This window comes from Rhineura floridana, chromosome 15 (assembly GCF_030035675.1).
Source record: "Rhineura floridana isolate rRhiFlo1 chromosome 15, rRhiFlo1.hap2, whole genome shotgun sequence".
NCBI classification, from domain to species: domain Eukaryota; kingdom Metazoa; phylum Chordata; class Lepidosauria; order Squamata; family Rhineuridae; genus Rhineura; species Rhineura floridana.
Window position 1 is genome coordinate 13,379,355 of NC_084494.1, and position 14,110 is coordinate 13,393,464.

General features: G+C 45.2%; 1 protein-coding gene across 4 annotated transcripts in view; it reads left to right on the forward strand.

Moving 5' to 3' along the window:
- GRHL3 (grainyhead like transcription factor 3) overlaps window positions 1-14,110 on the forward strand; it is a 67,668-nt gene that overhangs the window by 4,126 nt on the left and 49,432 nt on the right. Inside the window, exon 2 of one of the 4 annotated variants that reach the window (XM_061597120.1) lies at window positions 10,984-11,119. The exons of 2 other annotated variants lie outside the window; for them this stretch is intronic. The gene's annotated coding sequence lies outside the window, so the exon portion shown is untranslated. Of the gene's footprint in view, window positions 1-10,983; window positions 11,120-13,325; window positions 13,345-14,110 lie in introns of those variants that run through there. One more of the 4 variants, XM_061597122.1, reaches the window with a different exon arrangement.

A 14,110-nucleotide genomic window follows, 5' to 3' on the forward strand; every position in this document is an offset into this window, starting at 1 on the left:
CTGCCTGCCACCTGCTTGAATATTGTGGCTGCCATGCTTATGCAGATGTCAGGGGCCAGCTTTTTCAGAAACTATGGCTCAAGAGGAAGACCAGTGGCAGAGTATATGGGTTGGTTTTGACCTGAAGGTGTGGGCAGCTGAACTTTGCAAGAACTGCAGGATGCCTTCAAAGAGAAAAAGAAGGATGTTCTGACAACAACAGAAGTGACAAAGCGATAAGAGTTTGGGGATAGGCACACGGTTAAATAACCATTCCCTGGATAGTCAGGCAGGCCCTGGGGATTGGCTTCCCTCGATAGAGAACCTGCTTGCCAAAATTGTATTTTGAGCACTGCATTCCTGTTCACTGAAGCAGGAGGGGATAGCCCCTTTGGCCTGCCAGCTGCTGCTGAACTACAACTGCCATCAGCCCTAGCAAGCATGGCCATTGACCAGGGATAATGGGAGTTGTAGTTCAGCAGCATCTGGAGGGCACCACGTTGGCTAAACCCTGGGTTAGGTGGCTCCATCCTTCAGAGGTAGGAGGTTAGGCTGAGAGAGATGGTGACTGTTCCAAAGGTCGCGTCAATAAACGTCATGGCTGAGTTAGGACCTGGCTCTCCATGTTTGGCTGCATATGCACCATACATTTAAAGCACAAGATTTCACCCAAAGAATCCTGGGAACTGCATTTTGTTAATGGTGCTCTGTAAGGGGTAAAGTCAGTTCCCAGGATTCTTTGGGGGATGTTGTGTGCTTTAGCCACTACTCCGCACAGAGGAAAGATGAATAGTGTTCAGCATCCTTCTGGGACAAGGGACCAGTAGTGTAGTGGCAAGTTCAGAAGTGCAGGGTCTCTTAATGTTAGTTACAGCCACCCCTCCCCCTTTTTTGCTGCTGAGTTGAGAATGAGATCCTTGTTAATGCCTTCTCCCACAACAACAGACATCCCTAGGAGCCAATAAGCATGAAAGGGGAGAGTGTTAGCTACTGAGAAGACTCTTCTCAGTGTCTCTCGCCTCCTTTCACTGACTGGCTACAATCCACAGGAAAGGACAAGAAAGCATGTTGTAAGTTTCTTCTCAGTCGCTAACACACTCCCCTTTCATGCTGATTGGCTCGGAGGATGCTGGAGACATTGGGACCCTACTCCCAAAAGAGTAAAGGGTCTAAGGCCCCCCTGAGACCCTGGACGACCACACCCCTGAAAGGAGCCTAGTCCTGTGGATTTCTGAAGTATAAGCGTGCATTAACTAGAGCTGAAACAAAACTTGTGGAGGAATGTCTTCTTGCTGAAAATCTTATACTTTGAATGGGGCAGTGTGTTAAGGTTTCCACAAGGCTGGGCTTATTTTGGGTTGGATGGGTTAAGCGTAATTTGTTTCCAGTGAAAGTGGATGTGATTTGGCCTATACGTATTTAGATGGATCTGTTTTGAAAAATCCATTCAGTTAAGACATTTTGGATTGGCTTGATTAAAGTGATATCAGCACCAGAGGATGCATGGAGGCTGTGGCACAGGGGTGGCAAACCTGTGGCCTTATTTATTTATTTGATTTATATCCCACCCTTTCTCCCAGTAAGAGCCCAGGGCCTATGTATAAAGCAGCTTCCTATGTGCCTAAGATTCAAACCCAGAATCAATTGCTCAGAGGAGCATCTACACTGAATAATGCAGGAGCAAACAGCTTAGAGGTCTTTATTTATTAATTGATTAATTATTTGATTTATATCCTGCCCTTCCTCCCAGCAGGAGTCCAGGGTGGCAAACAAAAGCACTAAAAACACTTTAAAACATCATAAAAACAGACTTTAAAATATATTTTAAAACTACAACCATTAAAAACATCTTTAAAAACATTTTTTTAAAAGCTTTAAAAACATTAAAAAATAAGGTTTAAATATATATTAAAAAGCAATTCCAACACAGATGCAGACTGGAATAAGGTCTCTACTTAAAGGGCTTGTTGAAAGAGGAAGGTCTTTAGTAGGCGCCGAAAAGATAACAGTGATGGTGCCTGTCTAATATTCAAGGGGAGGGAATTACAAAGGGTTGGTGCCACTACACTAAAGGTCCGTTTCCTATGTTGTGCAGAATGGACCTCCTGATAAAGATGGTATCTGCGTCTCACCCTCACCTGCAGAGTGCAGTGATCGACTGGGATAAGACAGTCTTTCAGGTATCCTGGTCCCAAGCTGTATAGGGCTTTGTACACCAAAACTAGAACCTTGAACTTAGTCCAGTAGCTAATAGGTAGCCAGTGCAATCCTTTCAGTAGTGGAGTGACATGTTGGCGATACCCTGCTCCAGGGAGCAGTCTCGCCGCTGCATTTTGCACGACTGCAGCTTCCAGACCAACCTCAAGGGTAGCCCCACATAGAGTACATTACAGTAATCCAACCTGGAAGTTACCAGTGCATGGACAACAGTGGTCAGGCTATCCCTGTCCAAAACCGGCTACAGCTGTCTTATTAGCCAAAGCTGGTGAAAGGCACTCCTAGTCACAGAGTCACCTGGGCCACTAGCTACAAAGATGGATCCAGGAGCACCCCCAGACTACAGACCTGCTCTTTCAGAGGGAGTACGACCCCATCCAAAGTACGCCTTCCAGATGTTGTTGGACTCTCAACTCCCATCATCCCCAGCCAGAAAGACCAATGCTCCTGAGCTGTGGATGATGGAAGTTGTAGTTCAGCAACATCTGGATGGCCAAAGCTTCTCCATCCCTGTAGATCAGCCTTTCCCAACCAGTGTGGCTCCAGATGTTGTTGGACCACAACTCCCATCAGCCTCAGCCAGCATTGCCAGTGGCTGAGGCTGATGGGAGTTGTGGTCCAACAACATCTGGAGGCACACCGGTTGGGAAAGGCTGCTGTGGAAGATCAGTTTTGACATGATCCAAAAGCTGTCACTGTTGAAACCCTATCCCACGCTTTGTACTGAACAAATAGATAACATGTTTTGCTGGAGGAAATGGCTAGAACTACAGGTTTGGACTCTGAGCAGATGTATTAAAGTAGAGGAGAGGAGCCTGTGGACCTCCAGAAGTTGTTGGACTCCAGTTCATATCAGTCTCCAGCCAGCATGGCCAGTAGTCAGGAACTATGGGAGATGGGATCCAGCAGTGGCTGAAGGGCCACAGGCGCCCCATCTCTGTTCTCAAATTACCTGGCTGTTCTGGCCACGAAGCATCCAGGGCTCCATGCCTTCCATTCCCAGTATGTCAGAACAACCAGAGTGATGGTGATTTGCACATGACACTTATTAAAGTGTGCCTGCTAAGATGGTAAGTGCAGGCAAACTTGTGCTTGAAAGTGCATTGTTCACACTGGTATATTCCTCCGTACTGCCTTCAAGTCGATTCTGACTTATGGCGACCCTGTGAATAGGGTTTTCATGAGGCTGAGAGGCAGTGACTGGCCCAAGGTCACCCAGTGAGCTTCATGGCTATGTGGGGATTCGAACCCTGGTCTCCCAGGTCGTGGTCCAACACCTTAACCACTACACCACACTGGCTCCACTGATTATCAGCTGTATCAAGTGCTAACTTGCCTGTGTGAATAAGCCATCACCACAGGTGATAGAATGTAGATCCAGCCTGGTCTACACATTTTAGCAAAACAAGGCTGTAAGGGGTGGAGGATGCCATTTTTGAATGCTCCCAGCAAGTAAAAAAGCTAGTTGGCAAGGAAGCCCACTACCTGCTGACTTTTCTATCTGCAGGGAGTTACCCGTTCCGCACCTACAGTCTGTGCTGTCCATTCTGCCACCTTGTTCCCACCACATACTGCTACACGTGTAGACCAGGCCTTTCATATCACTCTCATATCCAGTGTGTTTCCATGAAGATATATCCCACATTCATTTGTAATCTAGTGTTGAAAAATACAGTAGTGCCATGCATGTGTGAACCAGCTCAGACTCATTAGGGAAATTGGAGCTGGCTCTTTCTCCTTCCCATCGAGGATATTTTCAAGGGCCACCCTGGGTTTGCTCTGTGTGATGTGTGCAAAAAAGGTAAAGGTAAAGGTGTCCCCGCACTTGTAGTGCAAGTCGTTTCAGACTCTTAGGGTGACGTCTTGCGACGTTTACTAGGCAGACCGTATATATGGGATGGGATTGCCAGTTCCTTCCCCGGCCTTTCTTTACACCCCCCCCCCCAGCATATGCCCGGTACTCATTTTACCAACCACGGATGGATGGAAGGCGCACAGGTCCTGAGAATCTGGGATTTGACAATGGCAAAACATGGCGAGAGGCTTTAAAAACTTTTTAAAGCTGCATTTCATTCATCAGAAGGATAAATGGGTTGGGAAAATGACACTTTTGCATGTGACCCAACTTTTAACATGCAGAGCTTTGTCAGTGAGCCAGATGTGTGTCATTCATGGCAGCAGCCAGCCCTGAAAGAGTTAACCAAGAGCTGCTCCCTGCTGTGGTTTTGTGGTCGAAACCATGATTGCCAGGAGCAAATTTTTGTCATGCAAAAAGGCGTGCTATTAAAATGTTGAGTTATGCTTTTAGTGAATGAAAAGGTTAAAGCCCTTCATTAAAGCGCAGAAAGGGGTGTCCTGCCCAAGGAGAAGGATCTGTTTTGTTTCTAGCCACACTGTTGCTGTTGGGTGTTGTTCTTTTCCCCTCCCCTTTTTACTTTAAATAAAATGATACACAGTTCTAATCGGAAAAGATAAGGGCATAGCTTACAATTGGATCTTTAAAAAAAAGAAGGAAGCCCAGACAGCTGTGTACATACCATACACTAAAGCACATCACTTCTCCCCCAAAGAATCATGGGAACTGTAGTTTGTGAAGGGTGTTGAGAGTTATTAGGAGATCCCTATACCCCTCAAAGAGCTACAATTTCTAGAGTGGTTTAACATTCAGTCCTGCTTCCCAGGGAACTCTGGAAATAGGGGTCTCTTAACAACTCTCAGCAGCCTTCACAAAATACAGTTTTCAGGATTATTTGGGAGAAGCCACGACTGCTTTGCATGTATAGTGCAGATGGGGGCATAGATTGTGCTAAGCGGGTGAGCCCACTGGCCAATTTCCATAGGACCACTTGGGCAGCTGCTGGTTTTGGGATACTGACAAAGAATACCGACCTAGGTAGGTGAATTTCACTGTGATCCTATAAGTAGGCATGAGATTGGATAATTTAATGCAGATTGGGCCAGATCAGAGGTTAAGTGTCAAGCAATCCTCCTCTTGCTTTGTAAAATTAAAGCATGCCAGCAGACTACAAGGATTCTAATAAAATAAGAGAACGAGAGAGAGTAGATCCCACAAGACCGATACCAGCCCACCCATCTCTAAATAATGAACATTCTGCAACCAGGATAACCAAGATGTTTCACCCAATATACCAGTGTTTGTGCTTGTGAGGCACCTCACGCCCTTTAAAAGCTGAATTTAAGCAAGCCAAAAGCCAGTTCTAATAAAAAGCTTTACAGTGTTTTACAAGGATTGAGGCTTCATTTGAGCCATAGGTGGGGCCTCTGGGGGAAAAGAAATTCCCCAGTACCAGGATTTGAGCGGCCTTTTTAAATCCTAAGAGTGTTCCCATGCTTCTAACAGCTGGATTTGGGCCAAAATTCAACAGGTGTAGCTTTCATGGTTCAGAGTTCAGTGTTTGGTAAATGTTTACTTGTTAAACAGAACAGAAATTAACTTTTGCACAAGTTTAAAACTTTGGCTGCATTTTTTTAAAACAGAGGACTTGACCTTCTGAATTCCAGACACTTTCAAATGTGTCTTTTGATAATCAACACTGAAGCATACTCATGAATTTAAAGCTTAGCATATTGCTTTAAAATTAACAAAAGCTAAGGATTAACTTAGTTAAATTTAATACTTGTACATCTGTCCCCCCCTTTGTTTGTTATGTTTTTTTTTAATCCTTAAATCCATCAGCATCCAAATCTGGGAATACTTAAAAAAATATTTTTTTGCACAGTAGGAGGATACAAATTTGAACTTCTGCAACAAATTTATGCTTGATGAATTTGTTTTGAGAATTTCCCCCTTGAATTAGTTTCAGGTCAAGAGATTAATTTTGGTCTGTCATGCAACTATGCCTGTGACCTAGTTCTGAAATTCGTGAAGGAGTTGCCTCTATGGATGTACACAGTGCCGTAATCCACACCTAAACACCTGAGATTTGAAATTCAGAGGTTCATCTCTAGGTCTGAAGGTGCAGACTTCAAATAGCTTTGAGACTCTTAAAGGCCCTGATTTAGACTTCTGTGTTTGTTAGTATTAATTAAGTGTGCAATTGTCTAAATCTTTAGCCTTGATGTTCCTCCAGGAAAGCATAAAGCAACCTCAAAAGACAATGAGAAGCAAGTACGAGGCTGGTTTTTAATAATGTTTCATGTCACACAATCTGGTTTTTGAAGTTGTTATTGCATCCTATGGCGGTAACCTAATAAGCATGCAGCTTTCTTGGTGTCACAGTTTTGAAACTGTACACTTAACAGTGCAATCCTATGTATGTGTTCTTGGAAGCAAATCCCATGGTGTTCAATGGCCCTTGCTGTTTGGCAACTGGGTTTAGGACTGTTGCCAAAAAGGTACTAATTTGCAGAGTTAAATACTAGGGTTCCAGACGGTACCGCTGTAGGGAGAGGAGGCCATATTTGTTAATGCTCCCCTGTGCGTAAACTTCCTTGTACATGGAAAACCACCACACCAGGGAGAAGGCTGTGCTAAAGCTTTATGCCTATTGTGCTGGTTTGCTACGTGTGTGAAATTCGTAAGTGGAGGACGCATGGAAAAATACGACTCCCATCCGAAAGAGGTAATGTGCACAGAACACCTTTGAAACCAATGCCAAAGGGGAACTTGCACATCTACTGAAGTTCCCATGTCAAGAATGAAGGCACTATTGCATAAATGGATTCTGGGTTTGAAGCGTTTTGATCTGGATAGCAATTTCAGTTTGAGCCCGTGTATAGATCTCCAGAGGGATAGCTGCGCTGACCTCTTGTTGCAAAAACAATGGCCATGTGCACACTTAACCCATATGGAGTGCAAAGTAGTAGTTTTCTCACTACAGAATTGTTCCTGCTCATCCTCAACATGCTGTTTTCAATCTAGATTGATTCTTGATCCTGCTGTCCACAAGGGTGGGTGTGGCTCTTGATATGCCTTCGAAAGCCCTCCTCTTATCCTCCCTGCCCATGCCCCAGTTGGATGAAGAAGGAAGTGATGATTGTCATACACACCCATCCACAACATAATTGGACAGGTGTTGATACAGCCCCCATTGCTTTCATTGTTTTCAAATCGATGCATCTGGGGTTAATGCAGAATCAATCTGCATTGAGCTTTTATTTCCAAATGAAATTAGTTTGTGAAAAAGGGCTTTTCAGGGGCATAAAATATACTGTAGGTCCAGACTGTGTGTGGACTAGGTAGAAAGCACAAGATCTCAGTGTGTATTGGAATGTAGAACGGGGTGTAGTTGTCTGGGATCTCAGGAGACTTAGGCTCCTTACTATTTTGGGAGCAGGGTCTCTATGTCTCCAGCATGCTACGAGCCAATCAGAATGAAAGGGGAGTGTGTTGGCCACTGAGAAGAGTCTTCTAATGTGCTTCCTTGTCCTTTCCTGCTGATTGAAGCTAAACAGAATGAAAGGAGATGAGTCAGCCACTGAGAAGACTTCACAGTAGCTAACACTCCTCCCTTTCATACTCAAAAAAAGGATGGGAGGGGGCATGGCTGTGACTATCATGAAGGGACCCTGCACTTCTGAATTTGCCACTACACTACTGAAGTAGAATATAATGTTGTGTGTGCACAGCCAACAAAGAGTCTTGGGTCACATCCACGTTATATATTGAAAGCACATGGCTTCCCCCGAAGAATCCTGGGAATTGTAGTTTACCCTTTACAGAGCTACTATTCCCAGCATCCTTAACACACTACAGTTCCCAGGACTCTTTGAGGGAGGCCAGGCTTTAATTGTATTATGTGGATGTGACCTTGGGGCATCTTGAAGACTTAAAATATTCCTTATGGAATAAGCTTTCACGGACTGCAGCCTACTTCATCAGAGGCATGAAGGGTAGATCTGTATTTCATAGGTTCCTAAAAGAGTGCTTGTTTGCATTAACAAAAGGTGATGGCTAGCTGGCTCAGAGGCAGTGAAGCTGACTGGATTCCACATGTGATAAGGCTCCTGTGCCCTTTAAATGGCAGTGTGAAAGGAAGCTGCATGTCTTCCTTTGGAAATCCTGAGAAGGCAGATGAAATCCTGAGATTGTCGGTCAGACCCTGAGGACTAGCAACCCCAAAGCCAACCCGGGAAGCTGGTGCTTGCCCTTTCTGAAGTAGATGCATTTATCCAGCCATTACTCTTCCCGTTGAGGGTGGGGAACCTCAGGGTCCAAAGGTGGCCCTCCAGGCCTGTCTACCTGGCCCTCGGGACTCTCCCCAGGGTTTCTCCCCAGGGACACACACCCTCACCACCTCTATTCAACGCCCTTCTTTTTTGCCTGGCTGGGATGCGTCCTTGAGCTCTGATAATACCTATTGCTAACCTGGATGGAGGCGGGTGTATGAGTGAGTGTGTGTCGAAACTAGCCTGCTGTACCAAGCTGCATTTGCTGCTCTGCCCACTCTTGCCTCTGGCATGCGGTCCCTGGAAGGTTGCCCAAATGGGTTGCTCCTCAAGCCGAAGAAGGTTCCCCACTCTTGCCCCACGAGGTGCCTCTGAAGCATCCTCAGAATGGGAAGCCACAAGCAAGCAAGTTAGAAGAGCAAAGAGGCTGAGTCAGAGGCTTGTCATCTAGCCCAGCGTTCTGATTCTGACGCTGGCCAGCCAGATGCCTCTAGAACAGTGGTTCCTCAACTTTCCTCTGCAAGGACCACTTGAAAATGGCTGATTGTCTTGGCAGACTAGTTAATGATTTCTGACTGCTGCAGCAATTATAATATACTGTGCTTGGTGCTGTATGTTTTTTTTAATATTGTTTGTATTGCTGCTTTTGTTTCTTATCTTGTATTACAATTTAAATTCTGCGGAATATGAATTGTAATACAATAAAAAAGCTACAATTTGTATTCTGCAGAATTTAAATTGTAATACAATAAAAGAGAAATGAAAGAAGCAATATACGCAAATTAAAAATCAATGTTAATATTTAATGTAGACATGTCATGGACCGGCTGAGTGAAGTTTGCAGACCATTGGTGGTCCACGGGCCATGGTTGGGTAACCCCTGCTCTAGGAAGCTCATGTGCAGAAAGTGAAGGCAAGAGCCCTCCCTCGGTATGTCCTCCGGCAAGTGGTATTCCAAGGTATACTACCTCTGAGCTTGGAAGTTCCATTGAGGAATCATGCCACAGCAGATGTTCATATCTGTGAATTTGTTTAAATCCCTTATGAAAGCCCTCTCTGCTAGCGGCCTTCACCATGTCTTGTGGCAGTGAGTTCCATCGGTTAATTATGTGCCGGGTCTGTCCTGGCCCTATTGCTATTCTGTACGCAGGTTGGGGTGTACAACTTGACAGAGGATAATTCCAGGAGTGGTTTGCCCAGTGGGGCAGAGCGGCTATGCTAGCTTCCCCGCAGGTGGGTCACTGTCGCTTATCGAGAAGGACAGGGGCACGGTGGTAGGGAGGGTATTGCTATTTATTTCTTGCATTCATATCCTGCCTTTCTTCCAAGGAGCTCAAGGTGGCGTATGTAGTTCTCCTGCCTCTCCATTTTATCCTCACAACCACCCTGTGAGGTAGGTTAGGCTGAGAGGCAGTGATTGGCCCAAGGTCACCCAGTGAGCTTCATAGCTGAATGGGGATTTGAACCCTGGTCTCCCAGGTCCCTCTCTAGCCACTTCGCCACACTGGTGGAGCCAATCTGTCACTCTTGTCGGTGTGTTTGCACTGCCCCAAACTCCGCAGCACCTCAGCTCTCTCCTTTCCAGTATGCAACAGCAACCCACCTGCAGAGAAGAAAGCATGGAGGCTCTGCCCCGCCCAGTGAGCCGCTTCTGGATTGTCCTGTACTTGAGGACCAGGCAATCTAGTCCAGCATCCCGTTCTCACAGTGGCCAACCAGGTGCCTATGGGAAGCCCAGAAGCAGGACCTGAGCTCAGCAGCAACTCTCCCCTCCTGCAGTTTCCAGCAGCTGGTATTCGGAAGCATACTGCCTCCTACCTCAGAGGCAGAGTGTGGCCATTATGGCTAGTAGCCACTGATAGCCTTATCCTCCATAGTATCTTTATTACGGTCAAGGACCAGCCAAATTATCCTCCATTAATTTGTCTTAATCCTCTTTTCAAGCTACCCAAGGTGGTGGCCATTGCTGCCTCTTGTGGAGGTGAGTTCCATAGTTTTAACGATGTGCTGTGTGAAGAAGTCCTTTCTTTTGTCTGTCCTGAATCTTCCAACGTTCAGCTTCGTTGGATGTCCATGAGTTCGACGGGAGAGTGGAGAAAACCTTTTTTCTATCAACTTGAGGACCAGTGATCCAGCATCCTGTGCTCACAGTGGCCAACCAGATGCCTCTGGGAAGCCCATAAGCAGAACTTGAGTGCAAGAACGTACTCCCACTCCTGCAGTTTCCAGCAACTGGTATTCAGAAGCATATTGTTTCTGATAGCGGAGGCATCACGCAAGTTTGTGTGGCAGCTAAAGCTCCTTCCCTCCCTTGTATTATTATCCTTATTCTTAGCTCCAAAGGATGTAGTTTTTCTTATACTTAACTGGTACAGCCCTTTCTTCCCAAGCAGGAAGACAGGCCACCTTGTCTGCTTTACAACTGTGGATTTCCCACCCCATCCCCATTTCATTTGCCCCCTTTTAGTCCGACAGCTACACAAAAGAGAACAACCTCGTAATAAAGGAGGAGAAATAAGTTTGTTTAACTAAGCAGAATTGCCCGCAGATGGAGAAGTCAAGGATAGCATGACAAATACTGCAAAGTGGTGGGTGGGAAACCGTCTTAGAGAGGATTTGGGGGCATTACTTGGGCTGATCTTCTACTGCCTGTTTTAGGCTTTAAAAAGAAGAGAAGCTAAACTGGAGGTGGGGGACAACGACAAGGACCTGCCATTGAGTGCCTACCTACTTACGTCATTTTATAGCCCTTCGCATCTTCAGCCCATAACCGATTTATCCTCACAACAACCAGGTATGGGGGAGAAATTCAATTCAGTTTGCATTGAAAGCTGAATTTATCAAATTTGCATTTTCCAAAACAATAAGGGGACTGAAATGCAGCCGTCCTTTGAAATTCGCACTTTTTTGAATTTTGCAGTGTGGTTCTTCTGCCAAGCAAGGTGTGCAAAAATGCATCTGCTAGGAGAAGTGTGCCTAAAAATTGATGTATTTGAGAAAATAACATTAAAAATGCATTATATTAGGATAAATTGCTTGCAAAAGTGCTGAAGAATTTTCAGGATGATTATAAATAATTGAATTTCAGATGAAAAAACTGGGGGGAAACAACAGAGAACCAAAATTGACAGATCCTTTTATCTCCAACAACAAAGCATAACTCTGTTTTGTAATTCGCAAGGGACTGGTCTAAAAGATCTGGTGTAAAAGAATAAGGGGAAGGCGTAGAGGCGTAGGCAATAGAGAGTAAGCAAAGAGGAGGGTGTGTATGTGCTGCAGAAGTTTGCACTATGGTTTGAACTTAGTAGCCAGTCTTTGGCTTAAAAGTTTGTCTATTAATTTAGAAGACTAACAGTGCAATCCTATTCATGTCTATTCTGACCCTAACTGGTGAAATCCTATGCATGCCTATCCCACTAAGTCTAATGGGACATGCTCCCAGCTGAAGGTGTATAGGATTGCAGCCTATATGCATCGATTCCACGCTATAGATTTCCTTTCCTTACAGATTCCCAACTCCACTCTGGTAGAATGAGTAGCATAAGCTTCCTCATGGTAAATGTCTGCTGAACTGCTTTGTCCAAACTTAATTCTGACAGGTCCAGGCCACCCATGCTTCAGAGCAGGCTTGTCAGCTTTACCTCTTTTGGGTGCTAGTCTACTATGCCAATATATACATCTATTTCCAAGGAGCTCAGGTCAGCAAATGTGATTTCTTTCCCCCCCCTTTTATCCTCACAATAACCCTGTGAGGTAGGTTGAGGCTAAGAGAGAGTGACTGGCCCAGGATCGCCCAGTTCAGTAGGGATTTAAGCCTGTGTCTCCCTGGTTCTAGTCTGACACTCTACCCATGACTTCAGACTAAGAGCTGTTCTAAGCTCCTAGTCCTTACCATTCTTGAATCATATTTATTTATATATTAATTAAACTTATATACCGCCCGACTAGCAATAGCTCTCTGGGCGGTGAACATCAAAAAAATACAATAAAATTACACAATCTAATAGAATAAAGTATATAAAAACTGTACAATCTAAAATCAGATACTACAGTTTAAAATTAAGTTGACTTAAATTAAAATGCCTCAGAGAAGAGGAAGGTTTTAACCTGGCGCCGAAAAGATGATGTCGGCGCCAAGCGCACCTCCTCGGGGAGACTATTCCATATTTAGCACTTTGGGAAATTGATTTTTCTCTGGCCTTTTAAAAATATCTTTTTTTAAGAAGGCAAATAAGTATAGCATATGGAAGGCAGACTAGATCCTTCATAAATGTGCAGATAAGAGAGTTTTGTGTCGGGGGGGGAAGCCTTTGCCAGTGGATCGTTATAGGACAGGTGTGGGAAGCTTTGGCCTGCTAGATAATGCTAAACTAGAACTCCCCATCATCCCTTGCCATTGGCCACACTTGCTGAGGTTGATGGGAGTTGTAGTTCAGCAACATCTGGAGGGCCAAAGGTCCCCCCAGACCTCTGGTAGGAGTATATGTCAAGTACCTCCCTATTTCTACCTGTGAAATGTTGGATGATGTGATTTTGGTCTGATCCTGCAAGACACCAGTGGTGCTGTCAAGGCAGGACTTTGTGGCTGATTTTGGGGCCCCATTGTGCAGGTGGGCCCACAAAGACAGGAGGGCTATTGGCTCACTACATTTTGAAGTAATGCTCATTACCATCTAAGGAGCCCCCGGCCCTGTAAAATCATTAAGTCTAGCGTTTAAAATTACTGTACTGCACCGCTGCAAGGGACTTGCAATTCTAGCCATGTCTATTCTGATCATGTACAGTATAATCCTAGGTATGTCTACCTGACCAAGTTCAATGGTTCTACGTTCCTGGGATTTCATTCTTGGGAGCAAATAGCTTAAAGCCGATTAGTTCTGCTGTAACTGTTGAGAGATCGCGAGCCTGTCCTGTTTGCTTTGTCGGTTTAAGACACGGCGGCAGACCAGGGGGAGTTTAATTTAAAAACAAAAAGCAAAGAGGAGACCACGCAAGGCTTGAAGTGAGCCCATCCCTGGGGTAAGCGGCCCCAGTGCTGATTCCCCCCCATTCCTTCTCCCCACTCTTTTTCATGTGAATATTTTGGATTCAGTCTGGCTGAAGGTTCTTGTCTGAACAGGATTAAGCAGAGTCGAGGGTGGTGAAACCTGAGTCATTCTAACGTGTGCGCCTTGGAGACAGTCGGGGCGGCACTGAAGGGGAGGGAGGGCTGCGTGAGAAAATTTAAAGACAACGAAACTTGCACCAAAAAAAAAGCACGAAAAGAACCCCACCTGTTGGAGTTTTCACGCAGTGGGTGAAACTAGAACTAGCGTTAATGCCATTAGTCCCATTGGTAGAGGCAGGTGGGGAAAGGGGGGGTGCGCATGTGTGCGCACGAAAGGAGGTAACATTTTGCTCTCCGACAATTGGGCTGGAGTTTTGATGTCTTTCATCTGATAGCCACAACTGTAGGAGCTGGACGAATTAGAGGGAAAGCTGTAATGAAATGTTGTCTTTGGAAAGACAGAGACGTGTCTTTTTGATCCACCCCGTGCATTTAAAGCACACTGATGTGCATTTAAAGCACATGGCTTCCCCCAAAGAATTCTGGGAACTGTGGTTTTCACCCTCGCAGAGCTACAAATTCCGAGCACCTGGGACAGATTAAGACATGTTGCTGAGGTCCTAAACCATGTCAAGACTCAGAGGCCTCATACTGTTTAAAAAAAAAAAAGAGGGGAAAAAGTGGTGGGAAAGTGACAAGGATTAGCAGACATGGTGCCTGGTATAGAACGCAATTTTA